The 18196-nt window shown below is 40.1% G+C and overlaps 1 long non-coding RNA gene across 3 annotated transcripts in view; it reads left to right on the top strand.

The window, feature by feature from the left end:
- Positions 1-16580, top strand: part of LOC122220440 — a 29385-nt gene extending 12805 nt beyond the window's left edge. The window contains exons 4-5 of one of the 3 annotated variants that reach the window (XR_006202849.1): positions 13897-13973; positions 14438-16580. This is a non-coding gene — a long non-coding RNA (uncharacterized LOC122220440). Of the gene's footprint in view, positions 1-2177; positions 3741-13896; positions 13974-14437 lie in introns of those variants that run through there. The other 2 variants (XR_006202850.1, XR_006202847.1) reach the window with 2 other exon arrangements.
- The last annotated feature ends 1616 nt before the right edge of the window (positions 16581-18196 follow it).

Consider the following 18196-nt stretch of genomic DNA (forward strand, 5'->3'; position numbering starts at 1 on the left):
TCATACGTTGTAGATAGGAATGCACATTGTTGCAACATTTTTGGAGGTAACTTGGAAATAGGTAGCAATATTTTAACTTTAACTCCTTAGTTCTGTTTTTAGAAATCTATCCTCTGGAAATATCCAACCAAATGACTGTAACATTGATATATCAGAAACTTTGAAAACATTTGTCCATAAGAGTTGGTTAAAAAATTACTTTCCATCAATGTATTGGATTTCAGCAAAATACTGGACAGACATCAAAAGAATGTGGCAGTTCTATACATCAAACAAAAACATTGTCCTTTATATATTGACAAGTGTACAAAGCAAGTTGAAACACACTGTTTGACATGGCTCTATTTTTGTTTTTCAATAAAAAAACCCGTGTGTGTGTGTGTGTGTGTGTGTGTGTGTGTGTGTGTGTGTTTGCGTGTTAAAAATGCATGGAAAGAGTCCAGTAGGGAATAGCCCAAACGGCGGCCATCTCTGCAAGTAAAATTTCAGGGATTTTTCTCTTTTTACCTTGCCCATTGCCACAACTCTTCAAGATTTTCATAATGATAATTTATTATTTTTTTAAAATCAGAAACAAACAAACATGTCTCTATATATGTGTGTGAATATAAATTCTTTAGGCTTTCATCTTAGGATTGTTGTGGCTTTATCTTTATTTTCCCCATGCTTAAACTTCAGGACACAGCCCCTTTTGGGGGACACGGAGAACATTCATTTTTTCAGAGCTGAGCAAAATTAATGATAGAAAGGACAATAATAATGACAAGACAGGGCCTGAGTTTTTTGGGCCAACTTTTACTGTGTTCCCTTCCCCTCCTTCTGCTCTGAGTGGGAGTCTTAGAATATATGTCATTAAAGTTCATTGAATTTGAAGTGCATATATGAAAAGGGGAGAAAAGAGTCACAAAGAGTTCTGCATCGCCAAAAGAGAGACACATTCCCAGAGCGTCACTGCTTGGGAGGGCTTCCTTTAGACTGAAATTTGAAATTTCAGATTGAGAGTTTTTCTTGATAAGGGGAGAAAACCTTCCAAACTGAGCCAAAAAATTAAATTGGAACCATCAGAAATATTTAGAGAGCCTTCGTTGTTGGTTTCCAAAGTAGGTACGACCTCCCCGGGCCCCTGAAGTTTTTATTAAAATGCTTTTTCAGAACTACCTTTTCAATGCATAACCTGTTGGGCATAAAGAAAATGTTCTCATTGTTATCAAATACTGAAGCGCCTTGAACAAACCTCATCGTTTCTTTAATTTTATTGCCGTTTTGATTGCATGATTATTTATTTCAACATTAAAGAATATTTCTGCTTTTAAATTCTCAACCGATCAAGCTCACAATGAGTTATTTTAAAACACATTCCAAATATTTTATTTCGCCCAGCTTCATGTTGACAGGTACAATAGTCCCATCTTAGCTTCTGTTCACACAGGAACACATTTTGAAACCCAATTAATAAAAGGTAGAGCTCTGCGAGCCCCGCAGAGCCCAGCACCTGCTGAGCAAACTGTCAAATGTTTGCCACGGTACTTAGAGCTGTATTATGGCAAAATGAAAAAAAAAATAAGCATGGGAATGAAATTAAAAACTCACAATGAAATAGTTGATTAAGAAAATTAAGCCATTTAACACAGACCCATGCCTCTGCCTCCTGGAGGAAGCCTTGGGAGGTAGCTGTGAAGTCGAGCCAGTTAAAATGTTTGTCCTCAATGGCGCTGACTGCTTAATTTTATTCACAAAGGACTCCTCTGGCATTCATCTAAATTTTCAGACCCCCTTTCAAATTTATTCATAAGTTTCCTCTTTCCCAGTGACCCCAACATACTTGGTGCTGGGAAAGAGTCTGTCAACAAATGGCAGATCTGCACCTAAACCAGAATGAGGCCTTAGGGGTCCTGAGGCCCAATTTTAGGTATGGACTGGGGCTGGGCTCTCTGTCTCCCTGGGCCAGACATTTTAATTGCTGGATTTTTTTTTCTCATGTTTAAGGGAGGAGGGGGAGGAGAGTGTGATAAGGGAAGCTTGGAAGGAATAGTGATGAATAGACCTGGGTCAACATTTTCCTCCTCTGGCTGGGCTTTGCGTTAAGGATTCTTAACGTTCTCCTGAGCAAAATCAGTGCCTATGTCTGTCTTTTAAATGCTTCATATTATAAACTTGGTCAAATTCATCTTTTTCAGGTTGATTTCCAGGAAGCTGAGAGCCTCTTTTGAGGTTGTTCAGCAAGTTACATCAGCAGAATGCTCCTAAACCATGACGATATTCTTAGGTGTGGACCAGGATGAGTTTTATGAGGCATGTTTATAGTGTCTTTCAATCTGGATGAACTTCACATCAACTGCTGCTATTCAGTAAAAGCAGTTCTACCGATATCTATACAATGAGTTCCACAAATGTAATTTCTCCTGGTCTGGCTACATTTGGGTATAGTTTTGAGAGTATCTGCCCAAGTGGAAGGACTGCTCTAGCAATTAAGTTGGGCTAGTTGGTGTTGTGATGACAAATAATCAACCGGGATGTCTTAGCCGCCTAAAATTCCAGTGTTTATTTCTTGTCCATGCTATATACTCATCATAGTTTGACAAAAGAGTAATGCGCACGGCAGTCACTCAGGAACCCAACTGATTATTGGCTCCATGCTTTCGTGATCACAGAGACTGGGGAAAAAAACACAGCAAACCACACACTGACTCTTAAAACTGCCCAAAAGCCGTGTTACGTCTACTGACATTTTACTAGCTGAAGCAAGTCGGCTGTGGAGCCAGGCCAGTCTTCTATAGGATGGGGAAGTATAATCTTCCCGTAGGGATGTGTATGGAATATTGTGAACAACAGTACAAGTCATGACAACCGTGCATCCTTAACAAAAAACTCTAAGGAATGATTTTCTCAGCTGACGTTTCCCGAGATCTTGGGTGACAAAAGCCTCTAAATTGTCTTATTTCCTACTGACTCCTTGATGCAGTATTCTCTCCTGGCAGTTAAAAAGGAGAACTGTCTGCTTTCAAGGGCAGACCAGCTGGAGGTAGAATCGATATTGTACCCTGAAAACACAGCAACCTCTCAAGACCCCATGCCAGAATACTCTCCATAACTAATATTTGTATTGTTTTGACAACAGGTACCTTGCTTTTTTCCTTTTCTAGTTATAACATATAGGCAACTAGACATATATACAAGCACATGCAGATTTAATGATGGTGTCTTTTATGATTCACCTTGACCATTCTTTTGTGACTCCTCCCATCAAAAACATTCAGTAATTCCCAGTGGCATTCCTAACATATTTGACACCCTGACTGGGTCATTTTTATAACCCCCTTTCCCCAGCTCCACTGTGTGATGAAATGATTTTCATGCAGTAAATAATAATCAACATAGTTTTTTTAATCTTTTCAAACAACAAATAAAATGGATGGTTTCAATTTTGAAGATTTCTCAGCTTCATAGAATATTTTATGTATGAACTAAAATTCGCACTTTTTCAGGCAAAAATATTACACTTGTATTTTGCATTTATTATAAGAAAATAGAAAACTCCAAGCGATCCCATACAATGACATCAGTGAGGTTGCTCAAGTTCTGATTTTTTTGACTCAACAATCCCAGCTGTGTCTGCCCAAGGCAAACTCAAAAATTCCCAATTTACTCTTGGATTCATGCAGCTGAGCGTGGGTGTGTTGGGGGCTAACCGTATAACTGGGAGTTTGCTGAAATAACTTCCATGTAGAACACAGTGCTTAGTAAAGGATAAATAATTAGAATGTGATCATTGAAACTTTACAGTGTATTTTTATTATTTATTTATTAAAAAAATATTTTTAACGTTTATTTATTATTGAGAGACAGAGAGACACAGAGCATGAGCAGGGTAGGGGCAGAGAGAGAGGGAGAAATAGAACTCGAAGCAGGCTCCAGGCTCTGAGCTGTCAGCACAGAGCCCGATGCGGGGCTCGAACTCACAGACGGTGAGATCGTGACCTGAGCCGAAGTCGGACGCTCAACCGACTGAGCCACCCAGGCGCCCCTACTATGTATTTTTAAAACTCAACATTAATGACAGCAATTGTTTAAGAGTAAAATTTACAAATTGTTTTTTTTTTTTTTTTTTTGAAGAGGAGGGGTATTTGATCACTTCCCTGTTTAGAATTTTAGGCACAAGGTGATGATTACAATCAGAATGACTGGATTTTATTATTGTTTTTCAAAATAATCTTTACAAGGGATCCCCACCCCACACACCTACTGCCCTTACCTGGAGCTACTCTTAACACCTCCATATTTAGTCAGCCACTGGTAACTCCTCATTGTTGACATAATTGGATGCAAAGTGATGACCAGTAACAAAGTTCTCCACCAATGGCCTCAACGTCTTTTTAGCCTACCCCTCCACATCTCCTCTCTTATGAAAGGAAGAAATCACCATCATCTAGAACAGTGGAAATACTTTGTTTCCTGATCCCTCCTCCTCCTTTTTTTAAATTTTATTTCTTTAATACGTCTCTGTATTTGTTCATAATTCTCCCTCTGACAACCTAAGTATAAAAAGCCCAGGCTTTAGAGCTAGAATATTCAGGGTTTAAATTTGCTCTCTGTACTTTATAAATTGTGGGATCTTGGGCAAGTTATGGAACCTATCTAGGCCTTAGCCTCCTCACCTGGAAAAATAGTGACAAAAGCCCTGTTTACACATAGCAAGATGTGAGGAGATGAGAACCTAAAATATAATGAGATTGTCTGTCACAATAACTATCATTTTATCTTTTATCTCCGTTGCTAAATTTCACATATCTGATACTTACAGAGCTTTGTTCAAAATAGGCTCTCACAGGGGGCAACTGGGTGGCTTGGGAGGTTGAGTATCTGACTCCTGATTTCAGCTCACGTCTGATCCAGGGTTTCATGAGATTGAGCCCCTTGTTGGGCTCCTTGCTGACAGCACAGAGCCTACTTGGGATTCTCTCTCTCTCTGCCCCTTCCCTGTTTGCATGCACATGCTGTCTCTCTCTCTCTTTCAAAATAAATAAATAAACTAAAAAAAAAAAAAAAAATAGGCCCTCCTATCAATTGAAATGAATTGATTAAACCTTTTTAAGGAAAATTTTTTCCCCTTGTATTTGTATTTTCTGAGGTTGCCACAATAAAATATATTGTTTAAGTGATTAAAAAAAAAAAACAGTTAAGAGTATTTCTTAGACTGAATAGAAGACAAAATTCCAAAATAAACTTCAGAGAGCTGAAGCAGGGAGAACAGGCAGGAAAACGGAGCCCTGAAGAGGTCTACCCATGTAATAAGGGCTGCCACCTGGGCGGGAGCAGGCACCTTAGCTGACACTGAGCCTCAAAGCCCTACCTTCCCCCGGCTCCATCAGAAGGTATGCTCCTGGGGAAGGAAGAACAAGTGACATTTCAAGAATTGTCCCCACGTTACTTGAGGAATATAAAAGGCAATGATATTTAAATGGGATTTAATTATATAGCCATGTACCTAGATCGTTTCCAGGGGGGGAGAAGGGACACCAAACCATGGGATGATAGATACACCGTAGAGGCTCGGGCTCTAGTCCTTTCTATAATTACCTCAGCTATGAGCCTTAAGCATCATCATGAGAAGACAATCTCGGATATTTCTCGGTTGGCCTTAGTTCCTCTTCTTCAGCTGTCAAGACCTCTCTGGTTTGGAACAAACACCGCGACAAAACGGGGAGGCAGCGCATAGCTGGGAACCGTAACCACCCGGGAATCTGCGTGAGGTGTCCATTTCACCTTCAGAAACATCTTAGCATTTTGAGCGGCTCAGAGGTCAGGAATGCTGTTGTCATCAGGGTGAGGGCTGCGTCCTGAATAAATACCAAGTTAGAAGGAAGATGACTCAGCCCTCAGAGCTGCCTAAACCTCATACTCCTCTGATATTTTAAGCAACAGAGAGTGGTAAGCAGCTGTTAGATATCTTTGCTTCTTTGTTCAGGCAAAGCTTAGCCTGTTCCATTTGGGAAGAAAATATTCATAATTTCCAGCCCATTTTAAGTTCTCTTTTCTTAGAATTGTTATTGCACACATAGCCTGGACCGTACAACTTAGTTTTCTGTAGTTCCGTCTCATTTTCTAATTATTTCCTGGTCCCAAGTGGGTACTGGGATTGTTGCAGGAAAAGAATCTACCTTGCATTCTTCTTATATTCTCTCTAAACTTAAAGATTTAGGGCTGGGTGCATAGGAGGTCGTGCATACAATACTCAAACGAGCAAGTTACTTCTACATTCATTCTTTCCTTTGAACTTTACCACACCCCCATAGAGTAATTGTTATTATCTCTATTTCCTAGGCCAGGAAACTAAGGTTTGGAGAGATTAAGTACTCTGCCAGAGATCATATAACTAGTAATTTGCAGTACCTGAATGTACATATTTTTTCTGAAAATGTATTTACATAATATAAATTCTGTAAATTTATTATAAATTCCATCTTAAATTTTATGTAATGAGACCTTAGTTGAAAGACTGTTAAACATATATTTAACTTCCTCAAGGTAGTGGCTTCCCATCGCTCACCTTTTTTCCTCTGGCTCTGGAACCAGAACACCTTTTGAAATGTGTAAAGCTGTAGGTCTAGAACGTAATTATTTACACACACACACACACAAGTTTATGTGTGCATATGTAAAAAGAAATGGCACAGGAAAATTCCCAACTAATAAGCAAACACAAATTCATTTGTATTTTTGGTTAATATGTTTGTAGTAGATGTTCTGAGAATTCACAATGTTCTGGGGGCATTATTATTTATCTTAAAGGTAAGGAAGAATCAACAATTGTCTGTGGTTAAAGCAGGCAAAAATGATCTAAATAGTTGAAAGAGACTCATTTCAGTCAAAAGGTATTTATGAGCACCTGTATTTTCTGTCACGGCCAGAGAGTGGTTTTGAACACAAAATTGGGGAAGGTCAGACACCCTGGACGTTCAATCCAGAGAACCCAGTTTTATACACCAAAATGACTCAGGAGGACCTGGAGAGCTACCTAGCTTTTTCATTCTGGTCTCGTGCTGCGAATGGACAGCAACTCTGAGATTGACGGAAGACGCTTGCCTCAATGATTGTGTTATGATTCATAGATTCCTGGTACATAACGTAATTGAGTATTTTGCCTTTAGAGGCTTCCTCTTTCAGTTCTTGCTAGGCTAGAGTAAATAAACATCCTATTTATATCAACAAAGTAATAATTTAAGCAAATTAAACGTTAAAGCCTATTAAAATTGTTAAAGAACTTGAGTTTCAGTATGGGTAAGTGCAAGCACAGCAATTTAGTCTTCATTTGAGAGATTATTGAGTATGATGTGCAAACATTTTATGCTACTCGTGTAATTAATGTCCTTGGCAATTTACCACACCTTTTGCTTTATTTGTGAAAATTGTAAAGGATTAACTGTACAGAGATGCTTGAAGAAGTTGATTTAATGGATCACCAAAGTAAGGGAAGAGTGGTCCAGGGAGGGGTGGGGGATAAGAGAACACTCAGAAGATCGTTAATGTAGCTACAGAGAAATCTCTATTTCTGTCTCCTGGTTTGATCTCTCCAGCCTACGCCCTATGCACTAACCTAGAATAGATCACTGTGCTGCTCTGTTAAGGATAATGTACGGACATTTAGATTGATGATTACTGCTGCATTCAAGGTTCTGTAAATAATGATAACATTACTGTCTGGCACATTATATAAGATCACCTAAATTATAAGTAGAAGATGTATCATGTCATGATCACGTCTAATATATGTAATTTACAGGCTTAATTTTCACTGTCATAAGTGTCTGTTGAAGAGGGCAAGAGAAATCACTCTTACCCAGAAAAATATGGGAAGGAAGCCTATGTCTTTTTCTAAATCTGGAGTTTAAGAATTGTGCAATCGAAAGGAAAATCCCTCTCAAGGGGAAAAACAAAATCATTTACCATCACCCCCTCCCACTAGATTTCATCAAGCACATTTGGTGAACTTAGCATGTATTGGACATGATGCTGAGCATGGCGGCCTGGTGGAAGGAGGTGGAAAAAAAGTGTTGGACATCTGCCTTGCTTTCGCTAATACCACTAACTCATTGAGGAAAGTGTGACAGTCTGCCTTTTAGTTTTGGTTAGGGAGGATCCTGAAGTGTTATTAAAAATTCTCATATTCAGTTTTCCTTTTGTCCTCTGAGTTTTAGGCATTTTGTTGTTGTTTTTCACTGAGAGCCTATTTAGCTAATTGTACCCTTTCTCTCAGTGATGATTATTCATTTTTCAAATATTTCTTCCTCTCCCCAAACAGCTTTATCATTTCTTATCTCATCTGTCTTCCCTTTTTTATAGTTTTGCTGTTTTTCTTTACATAACAACTTTGAATTCCATCTACCAAGGTTTTTTCCATCAGTTATAATTTTGTAAGTTGGTCTACAAACCTACCACCGTCATTACCTCCTGGTGCGTGGAGTTATTTCCAGTTCATAGCTTTTCACACATCCAGAAACGACCATCCTTTTGTTTTGTTCTTTAGTCCATTCCTCTATAGCTGTTCTTTCACAAGTGACCATTAAGCATCTAGTATATTAGGTTGAACTTTATGAAGTTGATATTTATGTAGGTCAAAAACTGCCAAATATCAGCAATTGCAAATGGTTCAACCAAATTTGTCTTTTCAATACACATTTGTCATTAATTATATGCATATAATTGAAAAATATGCAACATTTTGTGTATATGTGCGTATCTACTCCTTGATTAAATGAGTAGTGCCAACCTGTATCGAATACAGAGTCCATTTAAACAGGGGACTCTTCCTGGCCTCTGTATTCTCTTCCACTGGTGTTTGCTGCTACCCAGTTGTCATGAGAGACCATGACTTTGCTTCTTCCCCTTGTATTGTTTGGGTCTTTATAGTATTTTCAATCAGTAGATTTTAGCTGATATTAGTAGATCTGCTAATATATTAATAATATTTTAATATTAATTTATTATTTATATTTAATATTATTGATCTAATTAATTAATTAATTTAATATTTTAATAATTATTCTCCTGTTCGCCTTCTCTTAGTCTACTCTATTGGCCTTTGGATTTCCCCAACATTAATTTCAGAACGTACGTTGCGTTTTTATGTTGACTAATATCATCTTCATAGCCCAGATCTCTGTCATGTTTTCTCATGGTTCCTTGCTGACCGAAATCTTGTTCTTGATTCATGGATGCAATATCTTCTCTTACCTCTTTAAAAGTGATAATAGCTTTATTTGTTTCTTTGTTTAGTTTTCTTCTCCTTGAAAGTCTCTTTTTCCTCCCACTTCCTTCTCATCTCACTCATCCTCAATGCCTGGTCATATTTAAGAGTGATGTTTTGCCAAGATGACTGGAGGCTCTGCGTTCATGGTTGGAACTTGTCAGCTGTGGGCTTTATTGTCACCTAAACTGGCTGTCTTATCAGGCAAACTGCAACATCAGTATCTTAGTGCCTCTCCTCTTTGCTCTATCAGTTTTCCCAGAGACAAATCTTCCAATTTCCAGCTGCAAGGTTCTAAGGCTGGGCTATTGGCATCCCTCACTAAGTGGAGAGAGGAATGGAGATCTCAAATTCAGTACGTAAGCCTTTCGTTAATTCCACAATATGCAGCATGCCATTTCTTTTCTCCACTAGACTTGGTGCTCCCAAAGGCAGGGAATTTTTGTTTTACTGTCTCTAGAGAGCTTCCGATTCCGCTGTTGGGTGGGGTAAGGATTTTTACACAGAATGGAGGGGGGCATATGGACATCTGTTTCACAAACAGTCTTCATCAGTCATCTTTTGTTTTTGTTCGGTTCCACTTTCACCCTCACTTTTAGGGATGCAGGTGCTGAAAATATCTGAGTGTAAGGGAGGTTTTGCGAGACAAATGAAAGTTTCTCAGATTTCTCTGCTACCAGTTTAGGATTCTCTTTTTTCGTTTGCTAAGCCATTTAATACTTATTCTTCTGTTTTTCATCATCTGAAGTTTTATTGCTATTCTTTCATCCTCTGTGCTCTTTGTCTTTATAGATTTATGCCTCAAAAGATCCCTTCACCATTGTTTTATGGGGTTTATGGAAGGGCTGGATAAAAGGCACACATCCAATCCCCCATCTTTAACTGGCATTCCCTGCTGTTATCTTTTATTATTTCCTTCTTGCTTCCTTGGTTTACTTGGTCACTCCTTTACTAGCGCTTTGAGTAATCACTTACCTCGTTTATTTAAATCTTTCTTGGTTTCCAATAAATGTATTTAAAATGAAAACTCTTCTCTCAGTACTCCTTCACTTCCAGAATTTGACCTGTAAATGTTCATTGTTATTTCACTGTAGATGTTCACAATTTTTTTCTTGTATTTTTCTTCACATTACGTTTACATTGCATTTTTGGGTGGAATGCTGTATAGTTTACAGTTACATGGGATTTTGACAGTTGTCACTTGCTAATTTTTTTTTTTTTTATTTTACTGCATCGTGATTAGATCAAAAGGTCCATATGATATTGATTTTTTTTTTTTTTTTTTGGAATTCATTACAGCCATTTGGTGGCCTGTTTCATGACAGGTTTTTTGGGTCATCCATGAATATCTGGGGGAAAAATGTGTCCTCTCTGTGGAGTGAAAAGATTTCCAGAAAGTTATACATCAAATTTATTGATCCTCATCTTCTTTACTCTGTACAGCTCCTTGGTCCTCCTTCATGGTTCTTCTATCCTCCTGCAAATTTAAAAATCTCCCTTTCTTGTCTACCATCTGCAGGATTACAGAAAGAGCCAGCAACTGCTGGAAATTATAATAGTTCTCCATGCTGTGAGTTTTCTTGACCTTTCTTCCATTTCATTAATACAATGCGATTTTGGCTATTTGTATTTTTCCGTTTAGCTGTTTGCTACAGGAGGCCTCTGTTCTTTGTTTATTCCTTATATTGTCTATTCTTATGTTTTCAGAGTGCCCTCAGTTTCATGCAGAAGTAGTACCTGAGAGTTGATCCTACCGGTATTTTAGAATTAAGTTAGATTTAGAGTTCATCCTGTCCAGATGAGTCTTACATTCTAAGATCAAATAAATAATTACAGAGAGGTAGGGGTTTTAAAGAGACTCACATCAAATATTTTAATTTTATAAGTAGAAAAACTGAGGCCTAGAGAAGTTCAGTAACTTCTACACTGGTTAATCTTCAACTGGTTAATCTAAGTTCTTCTGGTTAGTTTAATTGGACTAGTAACACTTGGCTCAACTTAAAATTGAGGATAAAAAATGTCTTCATGGACCTAATGATGAAATATGATTATATTTGACAATATTTTAAGCAGTGAGAGGGTTTTAAAAAATGTTTATTTATTTACTTTCAGAGAGAGACAGAGAGCACAAGCAGGGTGGGGGGCAAAGAGAGAAGGAGAGAGAATACCAAGCAGGCTCTCAGCGCACGGCTCTGTCATACCAACCGTGAGCTCACGACTGGAGCCAAAGTCAAGAGTTGACCGCTGAACCCACTGAGCCACCCAGGTGCCCAACAATGAAAGGATTTTTTATTATAGTTCTGCTAAGTTTCACAAAAGCAGAATTCTTCTGAATGCCTGATGCATATATCAACCAGTATTGCTGTTAATATGTATCAGGCATATTGTGAAGGTTTCCGATTTCGGGAATGATTAAATATTCTAGCTCTCTCAGAACTTCTGGTTCAGTAGAGAAGGCACAAACATAAGAGAGAAACCCAATAGAGCGGGGCAAGTACTTTAGGAGAAGAAAGCTACAGGTCAGAGATTTTTTGTAAGGGAGTGTCCACAGCACCCAGGAGGTCAAGGGAGGCTTCACAGAGGAGAGATTATATTCTCCAGCAACTCTGAGTCAACATTGAATCCCTCACTTAAAATGACTATCTCTCCTTTATTATCTGATGAACACCCCCAGGAAATTGTGAGGCTTTTGGTACTTCTAGAGAACATTGTGAGAGTGGAGGTGTAGCAGAAACTGAGGTTTCAGTGTTGAACTGCGCTTGGTTTTTAGAGAGCCTATGGATCATAGATCTTGTAGAAAATGGGAAGCCATTGGAAGGAAATATTTATGTGTGGTACTGGTGATGTCTTAAGTACATTGGGCTATTCAAGAATAGACTGGGTACCTTTGTCTGTTGGACATTCACAGGAAGACATTTTATTATAATTAGGCTTAGGGTTGCCATTTCTTTTTATCCATGACCATTCCTCGTCCATGTGTTCTCATTTTGCTAGTAAAGCTATAATTAGAGTGAGCTGACAAGAACCCAAGTCAGGAAGAAAATTGAGGCAGCTGATGAAGAACCTGACAGAAATTTAGGGGAGTCACTTAAATGTTCTCCAGATTCGTCATCCTCTCAAATTTCATTCAGATTTTCCTTTATATATCATTTCTTCTCTTGTCTCCCCACTTCCTACCTCCCTCTTTCTTTTCCCTTACTCTCTGTCTTTCTCTCTGGGCCATTATTTCCTTCCTTCCTTCCTTCCTTCCTTCCTTCCTTCCTCCCCTGCCTCTTTTTTAACTTCTTTCCTTCTTTTCTTCAACACAGAAACTGCTTCTATATTTTTGTTCCCTTATAGAAGACCTCTTGGGATGACAATGACATATTCTATATCATTACCATTGCTTGATGGTAAACCCTGAACCATCTGGGGCTCATTTCAGGCTGTGACAGAGTCAGTATTCTTTTTTTTTTTTAATTTTTTTTTTCAACGTTTTTTATTTATTTTTGGGACAGAGAGAGACAGAGCATGAACGGGGGAGGGTCAGAGAGAGAGGGAGACACAGAAGAGGGAGACACAGAATCGGAAACAGGCTCCAGGCTCCGAGCCATCAGCCCAGAGCCTGACGCGGGGCTCGAACTCACGGACCGCGAGATCGTGACCTGGCTGAAGTCGGACGCTTAACCGACTGCGCCACCCAGGCGCCCCACAGAGTCAGTATTCTAAGCATCTAGACTCAGAATTTTTCTTTTTTCTTTTTTTTTTTTTTTTTTTTTGTATTTCAGTAGGTTATACCTCATGTATCCAATAGGAGGAGAAGTCAGTTTTCAAACAATAAAATCATTATCAACCCGAATAATTGCTTTTCTTAATCACTAAACAAAGTAAATTCTATAAGGAGTAAAACCTTAAAGAGCCCATGGTTTCTCATGTGGGTTCCAAATCACTTGGAGTTTCATTACACGTGTGCATCCAGAATGGCAGTCTTTGGTTTATTCAGTTATCACTCTGTATTCTTCGGTAGTTATATACAAGTGGTAGCGGTGACACGACATGATAATTCATCTGAGTGTCTATCACATTTATATTGCTTTTTGTTTTGGGTTGTTCCAAGTTTGTGTCATAGTTTTTTTTTTTTTTTTTTTTTAAATTATAGTTTGCCTCTCTTCTTTGAATTAGTCATATACGTGTAACATTAAAGGGGCAGCAAAAATAGACAGATACTTAGGTAAGCTCTTACCGAGATCAGAAGAGATGGTCTCTGAATTCTCAGAGCTTAAAATCTCAAGACATGATATGATCAATACTTACTACAGGCAGATTATGATAATGGTCATAAAATACATATTTAAAAAATGGTCTAGAAAATCAGAGTGATAAGGACACCTGTAGCTGAGGCACATCAAGAAAGGCTTCCTGGTGGAGGCATTTAGATGACCATTGAACAATGTGTGGGAGTTCAAGGATGTAAGGTGAGGGGGATTAGGGGCAAAGCACACATATAGGGCAAAGGCCTGAGTGTCTGAAGCGTGTGACCCAATCAGGGAGGGGACATAGGTCACAGGTAAGGAAGTCCTGAGAGGTAAATCTTGCTCCTGAGAGCACAGGGGACAGAGTCAGAATGGAGACAAATTTATGGGCAAACTGAGAGCTTATAATTTATTCTACAGGATAATGCTGGGCAATCAACGCATGCTCTGAGCCAAAGAGTAATCAGATGAGAATAATACTTTAGAAAGATAATCTGGTGAGTTGTGTAACAGGGACTGGAAGGGGAATGTGACTGGAAATTGGGGGGGGGGGGGCAGAGAGAAAACAGGTGTGATTAGGGTGGTGATAGAAAGGAGTTGGAGGGAGGTGGTCGGTTGATGGCAAGAGACTCCCCGGATTTGGCCATTGATTTGAGGAAGGAGCAAAGGAGCAGAAGTTAAAAAACAAAACAAAACAAAACAAAACAAAACAAAACAAAACAACAACAACGAAAAGGAAAGACAGACCCCTCCCTCAGTGTTTCTGCTGGGGCGTGACTGGTAGCAATGGTGGCTCCCCAGGAAGAACAAAAAAGTTTGGGGAGGAGCTTTTGGGGCAGGGGTGAGGGTTGTGGATGGCGGATACGAGGTTGTTTTACATCTAAACTAAATGCCGCATATGTCAGCTTAAACCCCTGGACAAATAAGGGATTTAACACCTGACCTTTTGTTCCTCATGCAGCCTATGGGATGGTGCTGCCTTTTGCTCACAGCCTCGATTTTATGAGCGTGTCCTCATTGAAAAGTCCCCGGGCCCCTCTGGCAGTTGTCGCGATATTAGGATCTCCCGAGCTGGAAAACAACAGCGACAGCACCGCGGCAGTAACGTGGACAGCAATCAGGACAACGGTGACCAGCAAAGCCAGCAAGGGCAGAGATTTTGCAGGCTTATGGCGCTCACCATCGCATGAAACGCTACTCATTATATTGCTTCCCGCTCGGTGACTCCGCGCCAAACTCCAGCCTGCCCAGGGTCAGGGCTTGCTGGGGTTGCCGCTGCTCCATTGTGTGTGCTGCACTGGGATCAAAGCATTCTTTCCCCTTCCTCATCTACCTCTTCTCCCTACTGCTTGTCTGCCTTCTCCTGCAGGGGGTCAGGCTGGCCACATTTGCACGTCTCAGTGCATAGCCCTTTTATACAAAGTTTTCTTTGTTAATCAGGAGAAGTAAATGCAAATCCTCTCGATGGACAATGAACTGCTTTGAGAAGAAGGTGTGACAGTGATATAATGACCTGGTGAATTTTCAGGCAAGGGGAATCAAAATATCTTGGTTTTATTTTCCAGAGATTAGTATGTGAGGTGTGTGTGTGTGTGTGTGTGTGTGCGTGTGCGTGTGCGTGTGTTTGTGGGTGGGGAGATGTGTGTCTTTTTGCCCACATTCTTGCTCTGGCAAACTATGTCCCTATGTAATAGAGTTCTTGAAATCTCTCCTTTTCCACGGTCATATTTGAATTCTCCTTCGGATTTGAGTGTCCGAGCCAGAAGATTTTGTTTTTGTTGCAACTGCGGGATATGTCATGTGTGCCTTCAGTCTGCTCGATGAGCCTTAATACCTCACCTCCGTGTGTCCCTCTGGAAGTCCTTGGCCAGGGTTGGGAGGGGTACACGGGCCACCTTCCTGTCATTAGTCATGAAACCAGATTGAACTGAGACATAAGCACTGCCCTCCATCATGTTTCTCTGCAAGATATTAATAAAAACACAGTGGCCGTACATTCTATTTTTCACTTTTACCTGTCACTGCTTCTTGCACCAATCAAGCAAACAGTTGGTAATCATTTACTTGAAGTACGGGTAAGTTTGAAAGCAGTGTTTTGAAGAGCCCGGCAATCTTTGGGTCTAGCTTACCCTTGAAGATCTTCTTGGGGGACATACCAGGTAGTTATTAAGCACCTAAGAAAAAGGATGGAAGATGAAGAGGTCCGTGTTATGTTTTATTTAATATTCTTTTTCTTTTGTTAGGATAGTAGAATCAAGATGAGGGTCGCTTTATTTGACCTCCTCTCCATGGGAATAATAACTATAATGGGTTTAATTAACTATGTGGTATTGACGTAATTAGTTATCCTGGTGATTACACTTCTTTAATAAAAGCACTGCGTTTGAGATGCATTGGGGTTCTGGAGTCGCACAACCCCGCACCTATACTTCATAACTGTCTAGACATTGGAACCGTGTGCATATTTTACCAACAGCCCTTGAGAGAGGTTATCGTACATGGCTTAAGGTAATTGGGAACTAATGATTTTGCCCCCTGGTTTCAGACTCACTCTGGGCAGAGAGCAGAGAAGCCGTCGGGGGAGGGGCAGCGGCTTATTTTGTGTAGACTGAAAAGGAGGGGGAAGGGCTGGGTTTTGGAAACCATATGCTCTTAGGAACTGTTTCTCTTTAAGCCAGCAATCAGTAAGACAGTAACACCAGAGGGAATTGGGGTGTTTCATCTATGGGTGGACTGTATAAATACATTGAAATAAATGTACAGAGTGTATAGGGACATATGCTCCTATTAAGAGGAATCCTGGCTCCCCACATGTCTAGTAAGCAACACGCGGTCCAATTCGGTATTAAAAGTAGATCGCTGCTTGCATTTGGTCAGCAGGTGACTGGCAACGTCCCTTTCACACGGCGCAGTGGACAATGAAGTCAGACCGTATGGAGAAAAAAATAGGACAAATATAAAAGAAGAAACATATAATGCCAAAATTTCCATATGAACATGTCAATAATAATATCACAAGAAACCCCAGAGAAGAAGAGAACAAAGGCAAAAAGATTATCTAGCTGTGTCTGGGACCGTTCACAATAAAAAAAATCGTGTCCGAACCCTCTTAGCCTCCTCACTATTCAAAGTTGGGAAAAGGAGGAGGAGGGGGAGGGGGAGAGGTGGGGGTGGGGACCTTGCCACCGGTGCGGACGCAGACGGGTTAGAAACCTAGCTGAAATAGACTCTGCCGAGAAATAATAGGTTTTGAGCACCATCTCTTTTGCAGCTAGAAGTGCTATTTCTCTTCCAGTCCGGTTTATTTGACTTTTCTTTTTTCAAAGATGTGCATTCCCCCCGTCACCTCTTCCCGCAGCTCTTTCTCCTGCGGTACCGTGCCGCCTCCCCTGCGCGGCTCCCTGTCTAGAGAGCCACACGGAAATCACTGCAGGCATTTGACCGCTTCACGCCGCACGGGAAGGAACACGGGGGGTCATCATAACAGCCAAACCCATAAACAAGCACCATCGCGAAACCAAACAAATGGGAGAGAAGTGCCTCAGTGGAGGTACCTGCCAACAAGGCTTGTTCCTCTGCCACAAGGGATGCTCCAGCAAAAGCCTCCGTCCCTCATTAAATCAATAAAATCAAGTGTCTTTTATTTTAAGCCTCTGCACTGTAATCCAAGGAGAGGGGCCCAGGCTTTTCATCTCATTGTTTCAAAACAGATCGTTTGGTTGGAATTGACAAAAGGTTCATTCCTTTACCTTTGTGGAAATGTCAGTAAAAAGGCAGGTGCTGGGCATTTGGACTCTTTTGCTCAGCAGAAGAAAAAAAGGAGAGAGTGTGTGTGTGGGGAGGGAAAGGGGGGGGGGGATCCGTGACAGGCTAACTACATGTACTGAAGCTTTCTAAGACATTTTGTTTAGCTTGATATTGTGCAGCAGTGAGGAGAGAGGTGGAATCTATTGTGTGCCAGCTGCATGAATCACCGGATTGAAGTCTAACAGCCTCAGATCCTCTTTTATACAGTAGAGGGGAGATTAAAGCAGGGAGCTCATATGTCACAAAATAGAGGTACAATGCAGTTCTGGCTTGCTTAGTGCACTCAGCCAGCATTTGATCCAAATTTAGCCAAAGGGAACGAAGGAACGTGTGAGGCTATCAGCCGGGGAGGTGACAAATGTTGGGCTGTAATATCCAAAATTCCTTTTCTGTTTCCAAAATGTCATCTCTCCTCTGTCAGCTTCATTATGATTGAATCTATGTATAGTCACAGACCAACTGGAAACAAACAAAAACACCAAACCCGAGCTAAATTATTCTACACCTGCCTCTTCCTAAGCTGTGTAATTGATAGGGAGCACGGAGAAGTTTTCTCTCTAGGACTTACAAACTCATTTGTTTAACAAGTATTTGCTGAATGCTATAGTATATTCTAGAAACTGAAAGGGATACACAAGGGATCTAACACATATCTTCCTACTCTCTAAAAGCTTGTAGTCTGGATAAGAAGACAAGGCAGACAGACAGACAGACGGATAAACACACACACATATACTCTCAGGAACAAAGGCAACAGAGGATTTTGTTTAATGACTAAATATGGGAGCATGAACAAGAAGTGTTATAGGAATTCGGAAAAAGTGAATTCTGAGCTAAATGTTTTTTGAAAACAGAGTAGAGAAAAGGAACAATTTATGTTTGGAGTATCAGCTCTTGTGGATATCTTACAGGT

Source organism: Panthera leo, chromosome B2 (genome assembly GCF_018350215.1).
Source record: "Panthera leo isolate Ple1 chromosome B2, P.leo_Ple1_pat1.1, whole genome shotgun sequence".
NCBI classification, from domain to species: Eukaryota; Metazoa; Chordata; class Mammalia; order Carnivora; family Felidae; genus Panthera; species Panthera leo.